This window comes from Chrysemys picta, chromosome 2 (assembly GCF_011386835.1).
Source record: "Chrysemys picta bellii isolate R12L10 chromosome 2, ASM1138683v2, whole genome shotgun sequence".
Classification (NCBI taxonomy): domain Eukaryota; kingdom Metazoa; phylum Chordata; order Testudines; family Emydidae; genus Chrysemys; species Chrysemys picta.
In genome coordinates this window covers 12,168,763-12,195,795 of record NC_088792.1, presented here as the reverse complement: position 1 = coordinate 12,195,795, position 27,033 = coordinate 12,168,763, and the positions used below count along the sequence as shown (strand labels likewise).

The window sequence follows — 27,033 nt, the reverse complement described above, 5'->3', positions numbered from 1 at the left end:
TCAACACCCTAGCAAGAGGGTGTGCTCTGGAGGTGAGTGAGCCCCACACCACACCCCCACTACACTATTTTTTTAAAACAATCAAAAGCCAACCATGATTCTTGTGTTACAGGCTGAGAGACTTGGTGACAGAGAGGTTAAATGACTTACCTAGTAACTCAAAGTCCTGTGCTGTAACCATTACATCATGTTTGCTTATTTCCCATATATCTCTGCAAGTGTGCAGGGCCAGCAAAAGGAAGATCCTAAGAGCAATAAAGAAAAGAACATAAGAACTCATTCGATGCAGTCAATACAAAGTGCAGTTTAGGGTGGGGCATGGCTTCCTGCAGCGTGCTGTTATTGTGTTTCCAGGTGTGTTGTTCATAATTTGTTTCACTGTGAGTTTAAAAGGAGAAGGGGTAGCAGAGTTCTTTATGGCTGGTTTAGGCCCTGATTCAGGAATGCACGGAGGCATGTGCTTTCCTGAATCAGGGCCTTATTTGCTATTTACCTCCATTTCATACAAAGTGAAGGGGTTTTATTGATGAACAACAACAATGCTTGAGGACCTGAAACGGAAAGGCTGAAAGTAGTAATTGGGCTGCGGCTGGCCAAACAAGCACATGGGAGCTAATCATCCCAACGGACTCCAAATCTCCTATTCCCAGCCCAGTGCCAGAAACACAAGACCGGCCTTCGTCTCAGTGGTCCCAATTCTGATAGCCTTAGTCCTATGACAACTGCCTTGCTCCATGAGTAGCGCCAGTGAAATGGATGGGCCTATATGTGGAATAAGCGTGAGTAATGAGATGGGAATCTGGACCAATATGTATGATGCCAAATTGTCATTTGAAATTCCATGAACCATAAGGAGGGGGAGGAATTGTACGTGTTGCTCCACGCATAACTAGGAGTGATGAGACACTAGTGGCCACAGAATATCTAAGGCGATGAGCAGAAAAAAAAACACTGTTAGTGACATTTATGTGGTGGAATAGCCACCAAAGGGAATGGAGGAAAATCCACTGCTTGGTCCATTTAAAAGTAGGTTGAATGAAATACTAAGGGGAACAGTCCTACAAAGGCAAAGGAATGTTAAGATGAACTAATAAGTCTTTCTGTTGCTAATTGCTGCACTGTGAATCTGTGATTGACTGTGTCTCTGTGACTTGACGTTTGCTAGATAAAACAGTAGCAATCTCTTTAAAACAGTCATCCAGAAGGGAATTATGTGAGAGCTGTCAAGTGACAGATTTGCGAATTAAACTTTAAATGGAGTTTGGATATGCAATTAGTATTTCTGACATGTTACCCGCTTTTCTCTTTCCTCTGCAGCTAAAGTCTTTGGGCCAGATCCTCAGCTGGTATAAAGTGGTGTAGCTGCATTGCCTCCAGTGGAGCTACGCCAACACACCCCACTGGAGGATCTGGCCCTCAGTGTCTAGCATAATCTGTTTAACTGGTTTCAGAGTAGCAGCCGTGTTAGTCTGTATCTGCAAAAAGAACAGGAGTACTTGTGGCACCTTAGAGACTAACAAGGAGACTCCAATGAGAAACTGCTGAACTGGAGTTAATTTGCAAACCAGATACCATTAACTTGGGCTTGAACAGAGACTGGGAGTGGCTGGATCATTACACAAATTGAATCTATTTCCTCATGTTAAGTATCCTCACACCTTCTTGTCAACTGTCTGGAATGGGCCATCTTGATTATCACTACAAAAGTTTTTTTTCTCTTGCTGATAATAGCTCATCTTAATTAATTAGCCTCTTAGAGTTGGTATGGCAACTCCCACCTTTTCATGTTCTCTGAATGTGTATATATATCTCCTCACTATATGTTCCATTCTCTGCATCTGCTGAAGTGGGCTGTAGCCCACGAAAGCTTATGCTCAAATAAATTTGTTAGTCTCTAAGGTGCCACAAGTACTCCTGGTCTTTTTAACTGGGTATAATCCCAAAGGATCCACTTGGAGGGTCTCCTCTGGGCATGGTTTCCCCCTCATGCTAGGGGCATGAGCACATATGATTCTGGGGGCTCAGACATGGTATTACCCCCACCCATTCCCAAAGATGGAAGAAAACAGTGGTCTTAACAAACGTTAATTAGTAAGGGCACGATTCGAGAGGAGCAGGAGCCAGTTGTAGCCGGATGGCAACTGAGGTCTTTTGGATATTAATTTATAAGGTAGTGACGCAGATCCAGAGGGAACAGACGATGGGAGATTTAATAATGCTGTGCAATGACAAAATCGCCTTTCTTCCAATCTTTCCAAAAGATTCTATGAGTATGGTGGGAAACTGAGGCACAGAGGTTACTGTAAATATTTGTAATTCTAATATTTTTTCTATATTTTGATTATTACCAATTCATTCACATTGTTCAGAGCCAGCGCAGGAACGCAACAGCTACAAATGTAGGGCTTAATCCACACCTTGGTTTGACAGGTTTGGGGCAGGCAGGGTTAGATACCAGCATGCCGTTGAATACAAGGGCATAGCACCCCATAGCCCAGTTTTTTTCAAAGTTCGGGTTGCGACCCAATACTGACTCCCGACCCGAAAGGCCCTGGGTCGCCTTGCTCAGTGACCCAGAGGCTCCGGTCAGCACTGCTGACCGGGATGTTAAAAGTCCCGTCGGCGGTGCTGCCCATCTAAGGCAGGCTAGTGCCTATCTGCTCCGACACCGTGCTGGGCCCCAGAAACGGCCAGCAGTGGGTCCAGCTTCTAGGCAGGGGTGCCATGGGGGGAGGGGGGGGAGGAGGGCGGTGCCTGTGGGTGAGAGCTGTGCAGAGCCACTTGTGTACCTCCGCCTAGGAGCCAGACCTGCTGCTGGCTGCTTCCGGGGTGCAGTGCGGCCCACAGTGCCAGGACAGGTAGGAAGCCTGCCTCTGCACCCCGTCTGCACCGCAGACCTGGAGCCGCCAGAGGTAAGTCCATGCCCCAACCCCAATCCCCTGCCCTCAGCCCCCCAAACCTGGAACCCCTTCCTGCACCCCAAACCCCTCATCCCCGACCCCACCACAGAGCCTGCACCGCAGCCCAGAGCCCTGACCCCCTCCCACACCCCAACCCCCTATCCCAGCCCTTAGCCTTCCCCCAAACCTGGAACCCCTTCCTGCACCCCAAACCCCTCATCCCCGACCCCACCACAGAGCCTGCACCGCAGCCCAGAGCCCTGACCCCCCCCCACACCTCAACCCCCTACCCCAGCCCTGAGCCCCCCCCAAACCCAGAGTACTTTGCACTTACCTTAATTGAATTACATCTTGTTGAATTCAGACAAATTCTCCAATTTGTCAAGATCATTTTGATCTCTAATATAGGTTCCCAAACTGCTAGCAACCCCTCCCAGCTTCGTGTCATCTGCAGATTTTGTAATATGAATATTCTTCACTCCATTAGCCAAGTCATTAATGAAAATATTGACTAGTACCAGACCCAGGCCTGATCCCTGCGGGATCCCATTAGATATGCCCTCCCAGTTTGAGACTGAACTATCAATAACTATACTTTGAGTACAGTCTTTCAACCAGTTGTGCACCAACCTTATAGTAATTTCATCTAGATCATTTTTCCCTAGTTTGCTTATGAGACTATCATGTGGTACTGGGTGAAAAGCCTTACTAAACATAAGATATCACATCTACTGCTTCCCCCTTGTCCACTACAGAGGTAGTCCTGTTGAAGAAGGAAATTAGATTGGTTTGGCATGATTTGTATTTATAACATATTTTCCAGGTGATAGCAAACTGATTTGTTTGAGTATCTTTACAGGTATCGAAGTTAGGCTGACAGGTCTATAATTCCCCGGGGTCATCTTTGTTCAACTTTTTAAAGATAGGTATGATGCTTGCCCTTCTGCAGTTTCCTGGGACCTCTCCTGTCCTCCAGATGTTCTCAAAGATCATTGCTAATGGCTCTGAGATTGCTTAAGTACCCGATATGAATTTCAACAGGCCCTGCTGAATTGAATACATCTAACTTATCTAAATATTCTTTAACCTGCTCTTTCCCTATTTTGGTTTGTGTTCCTTCCCCCTTGTTGTTAGTATGAATTGTCTTGAGTATCTGGTTACCGTTAAGCTTTTTAGTGAAGACTGAAACAAAATGAGAGGGGTAGCCCTGTTAGTTTGTATCCACAAAATCCGGTGGCACCTTAAAGACTAATAAATTTATTTGGGCATAAGCTTTCATGAAGTGGGTTTTTTACCCACGAAAGCTTATGCCCAAATAAATTTGTTAGTCTTTAAGGTGCCACCGGACTCCTCGTTGATTTTGTGAAACAAAATAGGGATTAAACACCTCCACCTTCTTGAGGTCATCGATTACTAGCTCTCCTTCCCCGCTAAGTGAAGGGCCTACGCTTGCCTTCTTTCTCTTGCTTCTAAGGTATTTAAAGAACCTCTTATTGCCTTTTTTGTCCCCGGCTAGATGTAACTCATATTGTGCCTTAGCCTTTCTGATTTCGTTCCTACATGCTTGTGACATTCTTTTGTATTCCTCCTTAGCAGTTTGTCCATGCCTTGCACTTTTTGTAGGATTCCGTTTTTGATTTTCAGGTCATTAAAGAGCTCCTGATAGGGCTATATTGACCTCTTACTATTCTTCCTATCTTTCCTTCTCATCAGAGTAGTTTGCAGTGGTGCCTTTAATACTGTCTCCCTGAGAAACTTCAAGCTCTCCTGAACTCCTTTTTCCTTTAGATTTTTTGCTCATGTGACCTTACTTACCAATTCTCTGAGTTTGCTAAAGTCTGCTTTTTAAAAGTCCATTGGCCTTTGTCTGCTGCTCTCCTTCCTTTCCTTAGAATCATGAAATCTATCATTTCATCATCACTTTCACCCAAATTGCCTTCCATCTTCAGATTCGCTCCCAATTCCTCCTGGTTGGTCAGAATCAATCCTAAACTGACTTTTTTCCCCTGTTGCTGCCTCTACTTTCTGGGGCAAAAAGTTGTCCCCGGTACATTCCAAGAACTTATTGAAAATTTTGTTTGGCTGTATTTAAGTCTCCCATTATTACGAGCTTTTGTGGTTTGGATATTTCGGTTTGTTCTAGATATGCCTCATCCACTTCCTCTTCCTGATTTGTTATCTATAGTAGACCCCTATCATGGTGACATCACTATTTATACACTTTTTATATTTACCCAGAAACTGTCAACTGGTTTGCCTCCCACCTCCTTCTTGTCCTCAGAACAAGTATATATATTTTTGATGTAGAATGCAATACCACCTCTCTTTTTACCCTACCTGTCCTTCCTGAACAAGCTGTACCCCTCTGCACCAATATTCCAGTCATGAGACTTATCCCCCCCAAGTCTCTGCAGTGCCAGTTAAGTCATAATTTAGCTTATGTACTAATACTTCCAGTTCTTTCTGTTTATTCCCCAAATTCCATACATTTGTGTATAGATGTCTAAGATGTTGAGCAAATTTGCCCACTGATTTCTCTCTTGTTACTCCTATGACCCAATTGTAATTTTCCATGTCCCCCTCCAACCCTCTGTTAAGGTCACTTTTTCTTTTACATGTGCCTGGGGGCTTTTTGTCACCTGCCCCCTTTGAACCTAGTTTAAAGCCCTCCTTCCTAGGTTGGCAAGTTGGTTTACAATAATGCTCTTCCCTGCTTTGCATGTGAGTTCACCGGCAGGCTTTCTTCCTCGGTATAACAAGATGCAGCTACCTGCTCTAATTAATGCTTTTGTTTGAGGCAATATTTCATCGCGTCTCCAAATCAAATCAGCTTTACCTTTATCTACAGCTAGCTGGCTAGAAATCCCATAATCAGCCCCTGCCTATCTTCTTAAAGCCCTTAAATCTGGCGGCTGTGAGCTGAAATGCCTTCCACATCTTTAATCTCCTTTAATAATGTTTAAGTCTACATATGCTAGACTGTTACCAATTAGGGATCTTGAGCAGTTATATTTTAATAGTCTCTTTTGCAGTGTTTAAATAAAGCTTCCCTGTTCACCTCTCATGTAAAAGGTATGTGTGATCCCTGTCGCTTACAGTGTTGCAGGGAAATGAGAGCCATGTCCGGGAGGAATTCTTGCTGCCAGTTGTGAGTGATGTATGACATTCAAAACACCAAGCCCTGTGCTTAGGGAACTCGGGCAGTGCTGCTGTGTAACCATTGCTCTGCGCGGCTGTGTACTTCTCTGCACCGGCACGTAATACTCAGACACGGCCAGGAATGGCCGACAAGCCCACATAGGAATGGAGTCAAGTATCAGAGGGGGAGCCGTGTTAGTCTGGATCTGTAAAACGCAACAACGAGTCCTGTGGCACCTTATAGACTAACAGACGTAGTGGAGCATAAGCTTTCGTGGGTGAATGCCCACTTCGTCAGACGCATGTGAATGGAAAATCAAAACATTGTGACACGTCCCTCGCTACCTGGGATGTCACGGTATTCCTAGTTCTGCACCTTACGGCCATTTAGAACTCCATGACGACAGCAGAGATAACCCCCAGGTCCTTTTCCAAAGCACATCCCCCAGCTTCTTGAACTAAATGAGAATCTCCATCAACTGTCAGCACGATAGGGCTCATGATAGGGCTCAAGGGGAGAGGGATAGCTTGGTGGTTTGAGCATTGGCCTGCTAAACCCAGGGTTATGAGCTCAATCCTTGAGAGGACCACTGGGGATTGGTCCTGCTTTGAGCAGGGGGTGGGACTAGATGACATCCTGAGGTCCCTTCTAACCCTAATGTTCTATCACACACCATTGAACAATCCAGCAGAGGCCAGTTGTTTACATTCACACCAGCCAGGCTATTCCAGAACTATGTGTGACAGATCAGCTCTTGTCTGTCACGAAAGAATCTTTCATATAGATGGATTTTATTGGGAGATAAGGAAATATTGAGAAGATGGGAGCGTTACAGGTTATGGCTGAAAGAGACTGGCATGTTAACTCAGAAAAGCAGGCCCCAGCTCCTAGGGAAAAATCCTTTAACATGCAAATGAGTTTTACTCTGACCAAGGTTTATGCTAAGAAAGCTTATAAATTATTGCCTGTGCAAGATCAAACACATTTTGGCAATGCTGGAAGGCAACTGGAAAAGTAACTACGCTCTAGGGAAGGGGGCTTTTGTAAAATATGGTGTATAGTAGCTACTGTACTGGAGAGATTGTTTCAGCTCCCTAGATATTGCATCTGAGCAAATATCATATGAATACAAGTCCTTTCCCCAAGGCAGAGGGAACCTTTGCATTTAAAAGATCTCTTAGAGCAAGAAGCCTGTCTCCTCCAGACTTCCTACCAGAGCTACTTCAAATACTTAGAGAAAAAGTAGCAGTTTGAATTGGTGGTGTTTTTTTCTTTAATATCCATATTGCATTAGCACTCACAGAAAACCACACCCAGCCACAGAACAGGACTGAGGCTCCATTGTGCTAGGCACTGTACAAACACTTGCCAACGTAGCCCATGCCCTGAAGAGCCCCACAAATGCAACAGGGCATTTTTACTCCTGGGGAAATTCTGCACAACTGCAGTGCAGCAGAAAAATGCCCTCACTGTACCCCCCACCCCTTGCAGATTCTCTTTGCTTCCTTGCAGAAAATGGTTCCTGTGGGGAAGCAAAGAGAAGCTGCACCAGTACTCACTCACCCCTCCCCAGCAGCTTGGCCCTCAGACTTTGTTCAGGCAGTGGGGAAGGGGGAGGGGAAGAGAGGTAAATCACTGAGGGGAGGGGGGTCTGGGGATGCCCCGGCCGCCCAGGGATGCTAGTCCCAGCTGGGTGGAGGGGGTGAGGAGGAGGATGGAGATGGAGTTCCCTCTCCCTCTCCCCTTCCCTGCAGGGAGCAGCCAGGGCTGGATCAGATCAAGCCCCAGAAACTTCCCCTAGCTGCACGAAGTTCTGCACTGCAGGAGGGGAGACTGTGGGGGGGCTGAACCTCAGGAGGGGAATTGGGGGCGGGAGGATCTGGATGCATGGGGGTTGGGCAGAGAGGGGCAGTGACCCCATCACGCATCCGGACCCCCCCCATCGAGCCCCCTCTGCATCAGGAAGCCTCCCACTGAGTCCCCCAAATCCCCATCCTGCCAAGCCTCACCCCCTGCATCATGAGCCTCCCACACCCAGACCCCCACCCCACTGAGTCCCAACTAGCTGCACCCTGACTCCCCCACCCCACCAAGCCCCACTCCCCCAACCCCCACACACTGAGGCCTAACCATCTTCACCTGGACTCCCCTGCAGAGTCCCATTCTCCCTGCACCCGGAACCTTGCACCAAACCCCTGTGCATCCAGATTCCCCCCACCGAGCTGCTTGCACCCAGATTGTGCCCCACAGAAACCTGGTACTCTTGTGTGAATTCTGCACCAATTTTTTTTTTAATTAAAATTGCAAAGATCTGCATATTTTAATTGTCACAGAAACAATTTGGTAATTTATTTCAAAATATTTGTCAGCAAACAATGGAAAACGGTGTGATTATATTGTGTTATCTTGACAAATAAAATATGCAGAATTTTAAAATATTGTGCGAAGAATATTTACTTTTTTTGGAGCAGAATTCCCTCTGGAGTAGCATTTTTCACACTCACACACTAGTGTGGCTGCTGTTCAGGATCGGCTCCAGTAGATGTCACTCTTCCCTCTGAGTCAGCATTCTGACTGAGTTCTCCGGAGGTTGCTCTGCTGGAGGTCCTGTGTTTTGGAGGAGACTTGACACTGAGGTCCCTATCTACCTATGTATTTATAACATGGTATCTGAGGGCTGAGCTCTCCTGGTTTTTAAAGAGCTTATCATACTATTTGGCCAAATTTCAACGAATAGTTATGTTCTGTCTCCCTAAATGCTCCACACAGTTTCAATCAGACACAATGGCCTTCTCCAATTCCTGTCCCATTCTGCCACGTAAGTTTGCAGTGCGTCATTCAATAGCTGTTATATTCCACCACAGAGAACTGCATTTCAGTGGTGCATGAAAAGATTCTTCTGTGTATTGGGCTGAATTCTAATCTGTTACACTGGTGTAAATTTGGAGAGATTACTTTGACACGCACTAGCTTTTGTGGCCACTGGATCCTACTATCTTCTCTAACTAATGTTTCAGTGGAGCCAAAGGAAATAAATCCAGGGTAACTCATAGTTACACTGGTAGAGCTGAGGGAAGAATTTGGCAAACAGCTTGCTCTCAGTCTGTAGCCTCTGCCTAGATGAAAGGCATTATATATATGTCAGATACTATCATTACTGGAAATGTTATGAAGAATTCCCATCACAAAAGGGGGGCATTACTTCAGGAAGGGGAAAATCTTGACTAAAACGTTAACCAGCCTGTAACAGGGTCAGTTCAGGCAGAGGGGTAAGGCAAAGTATTCAATGAGTTCTCAGCAAGTGGTTGACTCTCTTGCCGTAGGCTGAAGTCTTGTCTGCTAAACAAGATTTGGCCTGGATCATATTTGGATGGAGACCTCCAAAAAAAATCCAGGTATTGTAGGCAGGGATGATTTGGTAGATGGTGTCCTTTCCACTGAGACAGTACTGCGTCTGTGTCTCCATTTTATGGCAGTAGGGGGCATGCTGTTGTTCAAAATGCTGTATTTTGAAACAAATAAAAAGCTAAGACCTTATGTGCATGAGGCCACTTAAAAACACCATAGTATTCTTCATAAAAGTTGGGTGTTAACCCTGGTGTCCTAGCCAAAATCTAGCTTTGCTTATTACTTTTGTCCTCCTTCAAATTCTCACTGCAGCTTCAGTTGGACATGAGATCTTCACTTGCTTGTCTACATAGTCGTAGAGAGGCAGGATGGTTTAGTGGAGGAAGGTTGATCTTGTGGTTAAGACAGTGGACTGGGACTCATGGGATTTTCTTATTAGGGCTGGCTGGGAAAAGGTTTTCCCATGGGAATTTTTGAATTTATCTTTCCCGTCCAAATTTGAGATGAAAAGTCCATTTCAATCTTTTGGCGATCAGAAAATCTGAAAACTATTTCAGTTTGGATCCACTGAAACATTTTCTTTCACCGCAGACTGTTTTAATCCATGTATGTATGTCCGTGTGCACCAATTTACATCATTTTAAAACAAAATGGTTTAGACTTAAACACAAAATTTTCCAGTTTGACAATCTCAAAACTTTTTTGTTTACCAAAAGTGTTTTGACTCGAGTGTTTCACTCGAATGTTTATGTGCGAACAGATTCGGTTTAAATGAATTTGCATTTGGGGGCAAAAAAAGGTAAATTGAAAAATTCCCAACCAGGGGTACTTTTGATTTGACTCCAGATTAGACAGTAGATTCTCTCTGTGACCTGGGGTAAATCACTTCTGGCCAGATACTGATATTCTTTCTGACACTGAACAGCACCTCTTTCCAAAAATGGTCCTATTGATTTTACTAGGACTATTCCCAGAGTAAGCCTCACTCGCATTGAGTAATCTCCATCAGAATCTATCTCTTAATCTCATCGGGTATGTTTACACTGCAGCCTCCCAGCCTGGCTAGACAAACTAGAGCATTAAAAATACCAGTATGGATGATGTGGCTTGGGATCTCACGCCTTGGGGGGCGTGGGGTTGTATAGTGTAGACAGACTCATAGTACTTCCATTTCTCAGCCTTTGTCTTGTCTAGTTAGATTTTAAACTGCTCTGGGCAGGGACTCTTTCTTTCTTTGTGTTTGGATGGTGTGTAGTGTGTGTGGGGGGGTCCTTATCTTGGTTGTTGCCTGGATGCACTACTATAACTCAAATGGCTAATTCTCCAATGGTTGCTTTGTTAAACAGCTTCTATGTTTTGCCCCAGAGGTGGGAGCATTTCAGTGGTGGGAGATGTGAACCCTTTGTTTTTCAGTTTATGCAGTGCTTTACAATCCTTTGAGATGAAAGCTGCTACAAACAAATAAGGTAATTATTAGTAATTAGTAATTAGTAAATCCTCACTTTAATCAATCTACTGGAGTCCCTGGCCTACTTGAAATATGAATTGGGGGTGGGCTAACGTGGGATCCAAAGCGCCATTTGCCACTTTCTGACTGTTGATGATTAAATGTTCTGAGAGAGAATGCTCTCTAGTTCAAAATGATTCTGTTAAATAAACTTACCCTTTATGACAATTTGTGAAGCTCTTTCAAAAATTAAAGAGATGCCTGGAGAAAGAGTCACTTCGGAATGTACAACGTGTACCCTGTCACTGACGATACTTCGTTTTTCCAGCTTTCCAACCTATGCTCATTTAAAGCCTTTCATTATAGTACTAATGGTAAAGCCATGAAAAGGGGACTTGATAGAATGATGTGTTTTATTGCTCATAAACAAACTCGAGATGAGTAAAGGGAACATTCAGAGTTCAGAAAGATTGGAGCTAGAGTCTATTTTCATGTTTATTGCCAAAACCTGGGTAATGCTGCAATGTTATTGCCTGTTTGGGTCCTTGAAATATTAAGCAGCAGAATATATCCTTAACAATTGTTGTGACAGATTCTCACACACACAGAACCCCTCCACCCCCACCTCGGTGACACAGCCTTAATGGAATGTGTATTATTGCAAACAAAAGCTGCTAGAAAGGCATCATTCAAAGGTCTACCTCCCTAACCCACAGGAAAACGACATACATTTTTTATGAATTATTTCATGCTGTATGTTTGCTGGTGTGTGTTTGTGTGAGAATAAACATCCAAATAGCAGGTTGGAGCTTGATTCTTTATGCACTGATTGCTAGAATGTATATTTTAGTCACAGAAGCAGTCCACTAGATAAAGTGTTTTGGAAATATTGCAAAATTCATCATCTTTCATTAGAAGAAATATTCTATGAGACTGTGGACTGACTTCATACTTGGTGACAGTTCACTAAAATCAATGGAGTTATCTCAGGGATGAATTTGTCCCAATATATTAAATGTGCTCAAATATGGCTTCTGAAATTATATTTATATTACAACGCACAAGACCTAGTGGGCCCATTTTACTAGGCTCACGTACAGAGAGACTGTTCCTGCTCTAAAGAACTTACAGCCTAAATAGGCAAGGCACTCAAAGGGTGGGGGAAAGGAAGTATTACTATTATCCCCATTATAGAGATGAGGAACTGAGGCACAGAGAAAGGAAGTTACAGCCAGATCGGACAACTCTGGCATTGCTGGAAACTGAGGCTAGATTTCCTGAGTTCCAGCCCAGTGCTTTAACCGCGAAACCATGCTTCCATCCTTAAAGTATAATTAAATCACTGCTTCCTTTGTGTGCCCATATTGAATGTGGTCCAAGCTTCAGGGACTGGAGCACTTGCATGTAAAAGAATATATCTTCCACCCTTTATTTTGATTACATTAAGGTAGGTAATTGGGATTAACTGAACCAATAGCCATAGAAAGTTGCCATAGATGAAAAGGATGAACACTCTGACTGGAACTGAAATGGAAGAAGACAGAGTCCAAGGAAAATCTATGGAAACATTGGGAGACAGCTACAACAAGGAGCAAGGGGAACAACCTTCTAAAAGAGAGGAAGGATGTCCTTTTGGTTTAGGGGCTGGACTGGGAGAAGTGGGATAATATGTTCATCACATCAGGGTATCATCCTGATCTCTAATAGTTAGAGGCTGCTTCAAGCCACAAGCGACAAGGTTTAATAAACCTGCCAAAGTTTTTGCTGTCATGAATTCCAAATACTCTTGATATCTATATAAATGTCTTCTCACTTTTTGAATCTTAAATCCTTGGCCTCAATGACTTTCTGTGGCAACAAATTCCACCGTTTAATTACACATAGTGTGAAAAAGAATTCTAAGTAGTGATTAATTCCCCACCTCTTATTCATAGATGCATAGAGTTTACGTCCATCAGGGACCATTAGTTCACCTAGTCTGACCTCCTCTTTATCCGTTACTCCTGCACTGAGCCAATAACTTGTGTTTGGCTAGAGCATAGGTTTCAGAAAGGCATCCAGTCTTGATCTGAAGACATCGAGATGGAGAATTCACCTCTTCCCTTGGTAATTTCTTCCAACGGTTAATCCCCTTCACCGTTAAAAATGTGTGCCTAATTTCCAATTTGAATTGGTCTGACTTTAACTTCTATCCATTGGTTTTTGTTATGCCTTTCTTGCTAAATTAAAGAGCCTTTATTTAGTACCCAATCTATTCCCCCCATCAAAGTTTTTTTTTTTTTAATTTCACAAGTCTCCTTGTTGTTGTGTTACACAACAGGGAGAACAGAAGTTCCCAATCTACCTTCTCTGAGCTTCTCAAATTAACAATATGGACAGAGAAAGAAAATGGCCAAAGGTATTGCTAAGATTCTTAACAGTGACCATTGGCAGTGTCACTGGAGGATTCTCAACTGTTAAGATTCTTAACAGTGACACCTGGAGGATCCTCCACAGTGGGAGAGGGCAGTAGAAAAGAGGAAAGAGCTCGGGGAGGTGTAGGAAGAAAATAATATTTGTCTGGATTGTATTAAATTGGCTTTCAGCCAAGAGGAGATGGAGCTGACTCAGATAGAAAGAAAATTGCAGAGATATAATGAAACAGGAACATATAAGACCGTTATTAGCATATATAACACACTGACAAAGCTTGCCTCCCCTTTCGGAGCTGGGCCGCTAGGGGATAACAATGTACTCCTGAGAATATCTAATGGGAGTTTTCCCTTTAGTTAAGCAGCAGAGGAATCTGTTGTGGTGCTTATGGTCTCATGTTTGAACCCTGCTGATTATCCAGATAGCAAATGCTATTCGAGGCTGTCAGATGAGTAGGGCCCTACCAAATTCACGGCCATGAAAAATGCGGCAAGGACCGTGAAATCTGGTCTTTTGTGTGTTTACTGTATACTGTACAGATTTCACAGGGGAGATCAGTGTTTCTCAAATTGGGGGTCCTCATCCAAAAGGGAGTTGCAAGGTTATTTGGGGGCGGGGGTCACAGTATTGCCACCCTTACTTCTACACTGCTTTCAGAGCTGGGCTCCCAGCCACCAGCCACTGCTGTCCAGCTCTAAAGGCAGTGCCACTGCCAGTACCACAACCCCTGCTACAATGACCTTGCAACACCCCCAACTCCTTTTTGGGTCAGAATCCCTATGATTACAACACTGTGACATTTCAGATTTAAATAGCTGAAATCATGATTTTTTAAATCCTATGACTGTGAAATTGACAGGGCTCTACAGATCATAGAATATCTAGTCCAACCCCCTGTTCAAAGCAGGACCAATCCCCAACTAAATCCCCTAATGGCCCTCTCAAGGATTGAACTCACAACCCTGTGTTTAGTAGGCCAATGCTCAAACCACTTCTTAGCAATCCTACATAAAGGCAGAAGAGACTGCCTCCCTCCTCCTAGAGAAATCACTCCTAGCTGTGCTACTGCATTAACAGAGATCAGAATCCCCTTCCCAAGGAAACCTTCACACACCAGGTAAGGTACAACTTTGGAGTAACTCTTTATAGAGGTTAGTAATCAGAACTGACTCTCTGACATAGGGATGAAGAGCATAGCCCTGGGTGACATTCACCTAAATGGATGAGAGTAGCAAAGAATATTACCCCCAGAACACCCTGAGTGATCTGTCATATAAGTTGGGAGAAAAACATTTGAATGCAGAGTCAGAAGAGACTATGACAAGGAGATCAGGGAGGGGAGAGTGATCCAGAGTGACAACAGCATCTGATAAATCAAGAAGAATCAGACTGGAAGTGAGACCTTTAGATTTAGCCACAAGCTGGTCATTAATAACTCTAGAGATGAGTTTCTAGGAGGAATGTAATGAGTCTTCCAGATGATGTGAAGGAAGCCTGTCGGCAAGATGATGGAAGTGCTATGCCAATCAGGTCTGGAAGTCAAATAGTTCAATGTTTTGCCCACAGTCATTGCTTCTCCAGCTTCTTACTGATGCTCTAATCAACTGCAAACAATCTGGATTAAGGCTCAGGCTTTGAGAACATCTCCACTCCACCTCTGCAAGGCAGTAAGTATGTGCTGCATGCCGCTCTGGTCTTCCTGCACACGCGGAGCAGGTGCCAACTTTATGGGCTGGTCTCTTATAAGGACCTCCCTCTGGTGTGGGTTGATGAGGAGTCTGGAATTGCTGACCCCTCCCCTTGTCAGGCCCTCTAGAGGAGCCTTCTCCTTGTTAATTAAATGCTAATGACAGCTTGTGAGGGTGGGTTTCTTTTTGAGTGGACAGGGAACTCTTCTAGGGTTGAAGGGAAAAGGTGAATCATTGGCAGTGTTCAATCTTCAGTACACACACATTTCCAACACCTTCCCGGTTGCCCTGAGTTTCCTTCATCCCCAGGACTAGCAGCAGAGGAACTGGATGGCAGCCAGAGAGCACCGCCAACTATGTCCTATTTTCTCTCAGAGAGGAAGGTGGCACACACCAGCTCTATGCCATTCTATGCTGAGTTGCTCATCGCTGGACTGGCTATGTGGCATTCCTGCAGCTGTAAACTCTCTAGTTTCGCCCTAGCCCTAACTGGGATCACATCCTAACAGAGGTTGTCCTGTGGAACACGTCTTACACCTAATTGCACAGACAACCAGTGATTAAAATAAGTGTGTGTATGCGGGGGGAGTCACTGGGGGTCACAGGCCTATGTTAAAATAATAACAAAATTGAACTGGATTGTTGAGAGGTGCTGGGTCTTACCAAAGCTGTTGCTCCAAAATATAATACCCTCCCCCGCAAAAAAAACAAAACATTTTTTTCACCTGACTTGAAGCACTGCAGACAACCTTCCCTCCCATCCACGATCACGTAATATCCCTTTGGTAACATGCTCGTTGTTTACTAGGGAAATTGTTATTAGTGAAGTATTTGTGTATTTTTAGCTTCTGATTAGTCAATTTAGCAGGTGGAAATGACGAACAGTAAGCAGACAATTCTCTCCAGGCCACGAGCAAATGCTCCAGGGATCACCATTTCAGAGTCAGCAATTTACTCATTGTGCTTTGTTGTAATTAACGTTGGTTTGTCTGATTCTTTCTAGAGCTGATAACTTTTGTTTTCTATTTCCCCCCACCCCACAAAAAAACCCTAATTTTAAATGAAAAATCTTGTGGAACATTTTTGTTTGAAACTCTGTTTTGAGAGAACAAAAAAAAAAGTCTCCATTATTTCTGGAAAACCAAAAATGTTTTACTGAAAAGCCTTTGACTGTTTTTGGCTTTAGCAAAAACAGAAAGGCACAGCCCCCAAAACAGATAAATCCCCACAACACCCTGGAAAAATTATCTGGAAAAACTACATTTTCCCCTTTCATTTTTTCGTGGAAAATATTTACCACTTATTGAACAGCTCTGAGGGCCCACATTATCAAAGCTATTTAGACACTAAAGATGCAGATAGGCACCCAGTGGAATTTTCAGACACACCTAGGTGCTTAACTCCCATTGAAATCAATGGGAGTTAGGCACCGATCTGCATCTTTAGGTGCTTAAATATCCCTGAAAAACTGGCCCTATATATTTTTCTAAGCATTCGGAGGTAATATTGTGGTTAAATTATCATCTATTACAAAGAGAGCCTAATTTTCACAGCAGTATATAAATATGGATCTAGGCCCTAATCCCGCAAACTCTTAAGCATGTGTTTACTTTTGTGTCTGTGAATAGTCCCATTGACATAAGTGGAAGGATCATGGTAGCCAAATTAAGCCCACTTGTAAATGACTGCAGGCGTGGGACCCAATTGAATGCCTGTATTAGCCATTGTGGTCAGTGGCTTCTTTCTCTTGCCAAATAATGCTTATTGTGCCATAGTCCAGCTGCTATATTTATGTCTCTGTCTTCACACAGCTTAGAGCCAATGAAGCCGAATCTGTCCCTTCCTCAACCGCATCTGTTTTTCATTCTTTTGTTCCTTTCAGAGGAGCAGCTTCCTAAGTGCTGTCAATGTTGCCACATATTTAAGGTAATACGTTAGTTCTGGTCCCTGAAGCTGTCCCTCATGCTTGCTGATAAGGATAATGACATTGCCATAACAGAACATCTGTTTTCCCGCTGATATGACTGCTGCTCCCTAACCAACCTGAGCCAAGAGTATTAGTATTTTTACTAACAGGTTGAACAGACTTGATGATGCAATGTAACCCTGGCTGGGCCTTTTTATGATGCCAGTTTTACCAGGATCTGGATCAGAGAGCAACTTGCAGGAGGTTAATCAAGTGCATAGGAAAATCCTTTCCTAGTGGAGCAACTCTGAGATGTAAAACAGAAAGTGTTCTGTAGAACCTGATCATACAACTTATTTTAGGGCTTGTCTACACTTACCAGAGGATCGACACTGTGGCGATAGATGCATCAGCGGTCGATTTAGCGGGTCTAGTGAAGACCCGCTAAATCGACCACTGATTGTTCTCCTGTTGATTTCTGTACTCCATCTGATCAAGAAGCGTAAGGGGAGTCAATGGGAGAGCATCTTCCGTCGACATCACGTAGTGTGTATCTTGCGGTAAGTAGATCTAAGCTACGTCAATTTGAGTTACGCTATTCACTTAACTCAAATTGCGTATCTTAGATCGACTTTTCCCTTTAGTGTAGACAAGGGAGTGCTCTCAAATCCTGTGGAAGTTAAGAGCAATTCTGCTCAGTGCCTCAGAGGATTTGTCTTTTTTGTCACTTGTTTGTTCTAATTTCAAATTTTGGGTAAAGGTTTTGCCTTATATTTCCCTGAGGCTTAATGACATTGTATGTAGTTATGCTACTCGTGTTTTAATTTCCCTTTCTTCATTCATTCCAAGATGGCCAGCAATGTTTTGCTCCTCCAGGAAATGAGCAAAAGGAGCTGAGGGGGGTGGTGTGGGGAAAAATTTGACAAATACTTCCTGGAATTTTCAATGAATTTGCTTTGTGTGTGTGCATTTTACATTCTCCAAGCTTTTGACAGATCAAGCTTCAAATTCACATTTGCAAGTAATCATGGAAGTTGCATTTTAAATCTACAAGCATGAATGTTTACTCTTCCAGTCATGGAAGAGAAACAACATAGTGTAAGTTTATCTGACCAATTACAACCAAAGCCAACTTGCATTTTGAATATCAACTAAATACTCCCAGCCAGGGCCGGCTCCAGGGTTTTGGTCACCCTAAGCAGCCAAAAAAAAAAAAAAAAACCCCACGATCGTGATCTGCAGCGGCAATTCGGCGGGAGGTTCTTCGCTCCGAGCGGGAGTGAGGGACCGTCCGCCGAATTGCCGCCGAATAGCTGGACCTGCTGCCCCTCTCTGGAGTGGCCGCCCCAAGCACCTGCTTGGCAAGCTGGTGCCTGGAGCCGGCCCTGTTCCTAGCAATCTGTTCACAATGAAACCGCAGATTAAAAAAAAAATGGGGGGGGGGGGGGAATTAGTTGAATAAATTCAAATAACTAAAACATTTAAGTATCAGAGGGGTAGTCGTGTTAGTCTGGATCTGTAAAAAGCAACAGAGAGTCCTGTGGCACCTTTAAGACTAACAGATGTATTGGAGCATAAGCTTTCGTGGGTGAATGCCCACTTTGTCGGATGCATGTAATGGAAATTTCCAGGGACAGGTATAAATATGCTGGCAAGAATCAGTCTGGAGATTATGAGGTTAGTTCAATCAGGGAGGGTGAAGTCCTCTGCTAGCAGTTGAAGTGTGAACACCAAGGGAGGAGAAACTGCTTCTGTAGTTGGCTAGCCATTCACAGTCTTTGGCCTGGTCCACACTAACCCCCCACTTGGAACTAAGATATGCAACTTCAGCTACGTGAATAACGTAGCTGAAGTCCAAGTACCTTAGTTCGAATTTACCGCGGATCCAGACGCGGCAGGCAGGCTCCCCCGTCAGCTCGGCATACTCCTCTCGCCAAGCAGGAGTACCGGCATCGACGGCGAGCACTTCCGGGATCGATCCGGGATCGATTTATCGCGTCTAGACAAGATGCGATAAATCTATCCCAGAAGATCGATTGCTTACCGCTGGACCCGGAGGTAAGTATAGACCTACCCTTTGTTTAATCCTGCTCTGATGGTGTCAAATTTGCAAATGAACTGAAGCTCAGCAGTTTCTCTTTGGAGTCTGGTCCTGAAGTTTTTTTTGCTTTAAGATGGCTACCTTTACATCTGCTATTGTGTGGCCAGGGAGGTTGAAGTGTTCTCCTACAGGTTTTTGTATATTTAAGGAAATTGAGATCAGTTGATGGCTATTCCAGGAGCTAAATTAACCAGATACATTATTTTTGCAACATATTTGCTCAGGTCTAGGATTGAGAACCTTCTGTAATGGGCGGTTGGAGTGTAAAGCTAAATGGAAGCTGAAGCTTAATAGAAGCTGAAACTAAGGTTTCAGCTTCAGTCCCGGGTCCCAGCAAGTCTAATGCCAGCCCTGGAAACCCCATTGAAACAGTTTGGGGTCCCAACCCACTTTGGGGTCCCAACCCACAGTTTGAGAACCGCTGTGTTAACCCAATAACCAGCCTGTGTCTGATATTTTCATAATTTGCATTCCCAAAATCAGTTTTCAACCAATATATGCAGAGCGCTTGTAAAACATTAATAATTTCCCCGTGTTTTGAATTCTCTGGTGGAAACAAGCTCTTTCAAAAACCACATTTCCCTGAGGTATAAAGTATGCATCAAACAAAGCCAGAGCCTTTTCATAGTCGTCTTTGTGACTGTCTTCAGGAAAGTCAAAGGATTTAAAGATATGCTTTGTTTGCTTCCCCATAGCACAAATTAAAGATACTTGTATATCATTAGTTTCCTTGTGGAGCTTGGTAGCAATGCAAAATCTTGCAAAATATTGTTTTCAGTCGGTCCATTGTGAAGGTTTGTGAAAGATGAAGTTTTCTGGGGCATAGAAGAGTCCCATGTTGATGAGCCTCTGCAACCTTTGTTGCTGTTTTCCTTCTGTTTCTTTTCCTAGTTTACTCCTTGTGAGAACTTTTTGTAACTCTTCATAGTCAGCTTTGGACTTAACGATCTTGAGTAATTTTATATCATCTGCAAACTTTGCCACCTCACTGTGTAACCCTTTTTCCAGATCATGTATGAGTATGTTGAACACCACTGGTTCCCTATCTTTGAACCAGTTACTAATCCATGGGAGGACCGTCCTTCTTATCCCATGGTTACATAGTTTCCTTAAGAGCTTTTGGTGAGGGACCTTATATCAAAGGCTTTCTGAAAATCCAAGTACAGTATATTGAACTGGATCACCATTATTCATATGCTTGTTGATTCCCTCAAAGAATTCTAATAAATTGGTAAGGCATAACTTCCCTTTACGAAAAAGTCCTGTTGATGCTCCCCAACAAATCATGTCTATTCTGTTCTTTACTATAGTTTCCACCAATTTGCCCGGTACTACAGTTAGGCTCACTGACCTGTAATGGCCAGGATTTGCTTTGGAGCCTGTAGCCAGTTATTTTAGTTTATTGTTCATTTATTTTGTGTTGTGATGATTAACTAACATGTGATGTCATATTTATTCATTGTATGCTAAATAGGGTTAAATTGTAGGATTATAGAAGTATAAGATTGATCAGTAGTTAGAAGGGATAATTATTTATTAGTTATCTAAGTAAGTAAGCCTGAAACTCAGGGCCTACTGGCTGAGGACTGTAAGATTTTAGCTTAGCCATTCTAGGCCATATGCTAAAGAAATGCTTGACATAAGTAAATGACTGAAGAATGATCCTATGCCACAAGATTATGGGAAAAGATGTACTAATGGGGGTGATATTGCGAAAAATTAACAGTAGGAGTAATTTTTTGCTTACAAGATACCTGGCAGTCACATTTTTCTGACACATGCCCTAACCGCAGGGTGCATGATGTGCTAATGAGATACAGTCAGAATCACGTTATAAAAAGTGGGTGCCCAGATTAGGAAAATTGAGCTTCCTATGGGAAACTCCATCAGGAGCCATCCCTCTACTGATGATCAATCCATGAGAGACCCATCAGACCCTAACACTATCTAGGAGTATGTGAGTATAACTGTACACCTCTACCCCAATATAACACGACCCGATATAACACGAGTTCGGATATAACGCGGTAAAGCAGTGCTCCGGGAGGGCGGGACTGCGCGCTCTGGAGGATCAAAGCAAGTTTAATATAACACGGTTTCATCTATAATGTGGTAAGATTTTTTGGCTCCCGAGGACAGCGTTATATCGGGGTAGAGGTGTATTTGTAACTTGTGAATAGGTCTTTATAGAATTTCAATATGCTTAGGTAATCATAACCTTAACTGTAAGTTGAATAAAACTTGTAAAACAGACTAGACCTTGTACTTGTGAATGTATGTGCGGACACTACCCTTGGTCTTTATGTGATCCTAGAGACTCTGACACAAGTAGCAGAGGTGACTTTTGCACTGATAAGCTTGAAACTGTAGCCACTGAAGAGCCGAACCCACGATGGTGTCATACCACATTACAAAATTCACTTTAAATAAAATAAAAGGCTACAAGCCCTTTTTAAAAATTGGCATTACATTAGCTACCTTCCAGTCATCTGGTACAGAGGCTGATTTCTGTGATGGGTTACATACCACAGTTTGTAGTTCCGCAATTTTATGTTTGAGTTCCTTCAAAATTCTTGGGTGAATCCCATCCGGTCCTGGTGACTTAGTACTATTTAGTTCATCAATTTGTTCTAAAAACCTCTTCTCTTGACTTCACTGCTAAAAAGATGTCTGTTCATTTTATCCTGGGTAGCTATTGCATGCAAGCTATCCTGAGGTGAAAAAACAGTAAAGAGAAGACACTTAAATTTTATCCTGAGGTATATACTAGGTGAGGTCAACACTATATACCCCTGCCTGTTTGTGGCTGATCTTGCCTCATGCCATTTACCTGTCAATAAAAGTAAAATGCCTTGTCTTCACTGTGATGTTTACCTCAGGATAGCTCATGCATACTAGTTACCTTGAGGGAAAACAACCATACCTGGTCTTAGCAGTAAATACAAGGCCTAAAAGTAAACTGCATGATACTCAGTTAATTTATATCAGAAGGGTGATGGGCTGAGACTCCTCTCCTGTGACTTGCATGTGTGTTGCCAAAAGAGATTTCAAAAGTGGGGTGAAATCCTTGACCTCACTCACTTCAATTTTGCCATTGACTCCAACAAGGCCAGGATTTTATGTCTGGCGTTTATCCCCTTCAGATGGTGAAGAAACGAATGTCACCTTCTGTGAGTTATCTGAACATTACCTTGTTTTATCAGTGGCCTTAAAAGGCTTAGGCCGAAGCCTGCTTCCTTTGAAACCAGTTGGGATTTTGCCATTAGTGTCAATGGGACTAGGCCCCAAGACTGAGGTGTTCAATACCTTTCTCACTGGCCCTTCTGATTCCTTCCTACTGGTATAACTATGTTGATAAAAATCACAAAATTAACCAAAATAGGTTTACTGGTACAAAGTCTGTTTAGAGAGAAGAGAAAAATAGACAAGGCAGATATTTGTAGCTTCTTTTTACTGGGCCCACGTGAGCCATGCAGCCTGTTGATTTTTCTCTCGCTGCAGAGCTGTGTGCTTGTCAACATAATTGGGTAAGGGTATGTGTAGGAAGGAGCTCACAATCCAACGGTCCTTTATTCCAGACCACATAGTTCAGTAAAGAAATCAGAGCATTTTGCTTCTTTTTCCCTCTCTTTTTTTCTTTTCAGTATCACTCCATTGCTGGAACAGATAGCACTGTGTATGTAGGACCCTTCGTTTTCGGTTTTTGTTTTAATTATTCCTGGGAATTTATTGGTATTTATTATTACAACAACACAAACAGTTGCAATTCGGTGCAAAAACTATTAATAATTTTTCTGGGTAAATATCGGGGTTTATTCTGGTGGACAGAAGGACAGATTTTCATTTTCTTCCCATTTCAGTGTGTCAAATCTTTAAACCGTTATCTGCTAGCAGCTTGAAATGTTTATGTGGTAGGCGTGAGATTCATCAGCATGTTCAGATGGGCATGCACTTCAGAGCTTGCATGCATGTCTGTTTATTGTGTATATCTTCTAGACCACATGTGTCAAACTCAAGGCCCGCGGGCCACATCCGGCCCGCCATACAACTATATCCGGCCCGCGAAATCGTTTTATATATCTGTTTTTAATGGCCCTGTGATATGACGCCCCAATAACACACACTACAAATCCCATGATGCAGTGCAATTGCCGCCAACGGCAAGCCGCGGTTCAAGTTCGCGGTCTGTTGATGTATACAACGCTAATATCAAATCAAAGCTAGACCCCAACAATGGCCAAGAGAAAACTTGATTCTGAAAACCGAGGCTTTCAAAGCCGGTGGGAGAATGAGTATATGTTTACTGAAATTGCAGGTAAACCAGTGTGTCTCCTTTGCGGGAGTAATATCGCTGTAATGAAGGAGTATAACCTAAGACGGCACTACGAGACGAAACATGAGAACAAATTCAAAAACCTGAGCACAGGACAGAAGCTACAAAAAGTAGAGGAGTTGAAGAAGAATTTGACATCCCAGCAGACGTTTTTCACCAAAGCAAAATCACAAAGTGAAGCTGCTGTGAAAGCAAGTTTCATTGTGGCCGAAGAGATCGCCAAATCAGGACGGCCGTTTACCGAGGGGGAATTCGTAAAGAATTGTATGATGAAAGTGTGCGACGTCCTTTGTCCAGATAAAACGCGAGCGTTTGCAAATGTAAGCCTCAGCAGAAACACTGTTGCTAATCGGGTTTGTGAGATGGCGACTGATTTGAAAACACAGTTGATTGAAAGAGCAAAAGATTTTGTTGCATACTCCCTTGCCGTGGATGAAACTACTGACGCGACTGACACTGCACAGCTGGCGATATTTATCCGTGGTGTGGATTCCAATTTGTGCGTAACAGAGGAAATACTGGACATTAAATCGATGCACGGGACAACGAAAGGAGAAGACATCTTTGGAAATGTATTTCAAAGTGTAACCGACATGAAACTGCCGTGGGAAAAACTCGTTGGACTTACAACAGATGGCGCACCTGCTATGTGTGGTGAAAAAAATGGACTGGTGGGAAGGATGCGCTCAAAGATGCGGGAGGAGAACTGTGCCGGTGAGTTGACAGTGTATCACTGCATCATACACCAGGAATCGCTGAGTGCTAAAGTTCTAAAAATGGATCATGTGATGAACACTGTAACACAAACCGTCAACTTTATCAGAGCCCACGGTTTAAATCACCGCCAATTCCAGTCTTTTCTGCGGGAAATAGATAGCGAGTTTGGCGATATGCCATATCATACGGAGGTCCGGTGGCTAAGTCGGGGAAAAGTTCTCAAAAGACACTTTGAGCTGCGAGAGGAAATCTGCCAGTTCATGGACAGTAAGGGGAAAGACTGCACAGTTCTGCGGGATGAAAAGTGGAAATGTGAGTTGGCGTTCCTGGCTGACATAACGTCGCATCTTAGCGCTTTAAACCTTCAACTCCAGGGACGGGAGCACATAATAACCGATATGCATGATGCAGTGAAGGCATTTCAAGTGAAGCTGCGCTTATGGGAGACACAAATGCACCAATGCAACTTGTCTCACTTTCCCTGTTGCCAAGTAATACGGAACCAAGAAAGTGCCACAGTTTTCCCAAATGCCACCTTTGCTGAAAAACTCAGCGCGCTGCGCACTGAGTTCACACGGCGCTTCAGTGACTTTGAGGCACAGAAAAGTAACTTCGAGCTGCTTCGCAACCCATTTGCAGTCGATGTGGAAACCGCACCTGTAGAAATGCAGATGGAGCTGATAGAACTGCAATGTAACGGGACACTGAAGGCAAAGTACGACACTGCGGGGCCAGCACAGTTCACTCGCTTCATTCCTGAAGCGATGCCGCAGCTCCGCCAACATGCGGCTCGAATCCTGTCCATGTTTGGCAGCACATATCTGTGCGAGCAGCTGTTCTCTGTGATGAAAATTAACAAAACGTCACACAGGAGTCGCCTCACTGATGAACACCTGCAATCGATCCTGAGAATCTTCACAACACAGAACCTAACCCCAAACATAAACGAACTTGTTGCAAAGAAAAGACTCCAAGTATCAGGCTCTGACTAAATAGGACAAGAAAATGGAATGTTATGATTTGTTATGATTATACTTTTGCTTTAAATTCAATTTTTTATTTATATTTTCAGATTTTTTAATATTCCAGCATGTACAGATTTTGAATGTATTGTATTGACAGGATATTTTTTTATGAAGAGCAAAATATTTTAAGTGCAAATGTATTTATTTTGGAATGATATCCTGTATTTTGGTTCATATTAATGGTTAAAAAACATAAATATTTAGTCTGTTAAATAAATGGTTATACTGTTCGGCCCGCGAGTTTTGAGTTTTGGCCCCCTGTGCAATTGAGTTTGACACCCCTGTTCTAGACGAATGCATGGCCTTACTTCAACAGGCAGCTTTGCATATACACACAGACTAATGTATTATCATAATACATATATTTCATGCAATGTAATGCAATTGCATTTTCCTAATAAAACAAGTTATTTTTATATATCTGAATGATACAAAAGTAGGGTGAAAATTGGAAAAAATAATAATACTTTTTGTAAAACCCAGGATTTTTTCAAGAAATTGTTTTAAACTGAAAACGAAGGAGCTTATGTATAAGATACATACTCTCCCATAAGGCCTTCTCTAGAGAGCTATTCATTATTATTATTAGCACTTATTACTATTTATTTGATCATTACTATTATTAGAGCTAATTGTAAAATAGCAAACATTTTTTGCAAAAACCCTGCATAATCTTGAAATTTTGGAATTTTTCAACCAGCTGTAATAATCCTTATTATTTTATTATTTATGTTGCACTAGGTGGGTTCTAAGCATTTAAAGGAAGTAAAAGGCAAGGTCCTTCCACCAAAATACCTACAATCTAAAGTTTATAAACACCTCTATAACCCACTGGTCAGTGTGCCCTTCTGTGTCTGATACATCTATGATGAGATATTCCTACAGCCCACATATCCAGAGCCTGGCTCTTTAGCTGAAGGAATTCATGCTTTTAGCCCTGGAAGCCCCAGTTCAATCCCCAGTGTATGCCAAAATGACAGTTTTTGCATGGGCTTAATTTATGTATGTGAGTAGGTCCACACGCAGGTAGTCCCATGTGCATAAACTTAAGCACATGACATGTGTAATTATTTGCATGATCTGTGCCTGTTTTGTTAAGAAAACTGTCTTCTCTGAGGACAAAACCTTTGAATTACAAGACTTGCCTGTAGTCTATTATGTTAAGAAAGCTCTAAAACTACTTTCAGCTGAGAGTCTCTAGAAAGCCTAAGGTGACGCTATCTAGATTTGTATTTCCAGAGGCCAGACATTCTCAGTGAAAGTCACTGCTCTGGAATTTTCTCTTCCCTGGATCCAACAGGGCATGAGTCTGTTGGCCTTCAGGACTCACTAAAATAGCAAGGCCCGTCTGATTACCTAGTCCTTTTTCTGAGTGGGTGGGGTGGGAGGAACTGGTAAAGCTTGTGAATACAGGCCTGATGTTCTGCTCCATTACACTGGAGTAAAATGGATGTAACTCCAGTCCTGAAGCTTTCTTCTGATGGGCTATAACATACAAGTAAATGAGCATGGGGATGTTTGTCACACTTGGTGAGTTACAGGTTTTGTTACGGGTTTGGCTTTTATATTTTTCAGGAGGGGCAAAGTGAGCGGGGTGGCAGGAGGGGGGTTGTTGAGATGCATAGGGTGGGGGAGGGGGCATATTGGGCAGTGGGAGTGAGGCTGACAGTGAAGGGGAGATGGGGATGGGGCAAACAGCCTCGGCTCAAACCATGGAATTCAGATGACAGCACTGCTGTCCAAGGCGCTGTGAAGATCTGGGGCAGTGGAAAAGACACCCCATCTGGATCTCACCACCCCACTTGTGTTAATGCTGTGGGTGCCCCTGGCTCCTGCAGGGGCCAAGAAGCTGCTGATCATGCCCCAGAAATCTTTCCTCTATTGAGCCTAGATGGGCCCATCTAGGCATTTGTCCCTGGGCATCCTTTGGCTTTTCCCAGTTCCTGATGGGTGAATCTCTGGTTCTGCTGAACCGGGATCTGATTCTTTACTGGAGCCAGCCTGGCTGGGGGATGGG

General features: G+C 43.2%; 1 long non-coding RNA gene across 1 annotated transcript in view; it reads right to left on the bottom strand.

Moving 5' to 3' along the window:
* Positions 1–27,033, bottom strand: part of LOC103306280 (uncharacterized) — a 38,780-nt gene that overhangs the window by 10,024 nt on the left and 1,723 nt on the right. Inside the window, exon 2 of the long non-coding RNA XR_509104.4 lies at positions 151–245. This is a non-coding gene — a long non-coding RNA (uncharacterized LOC103306280). The remainder of the gene's footprint in view (positions 1–150; positions 246–27,033) is intronic.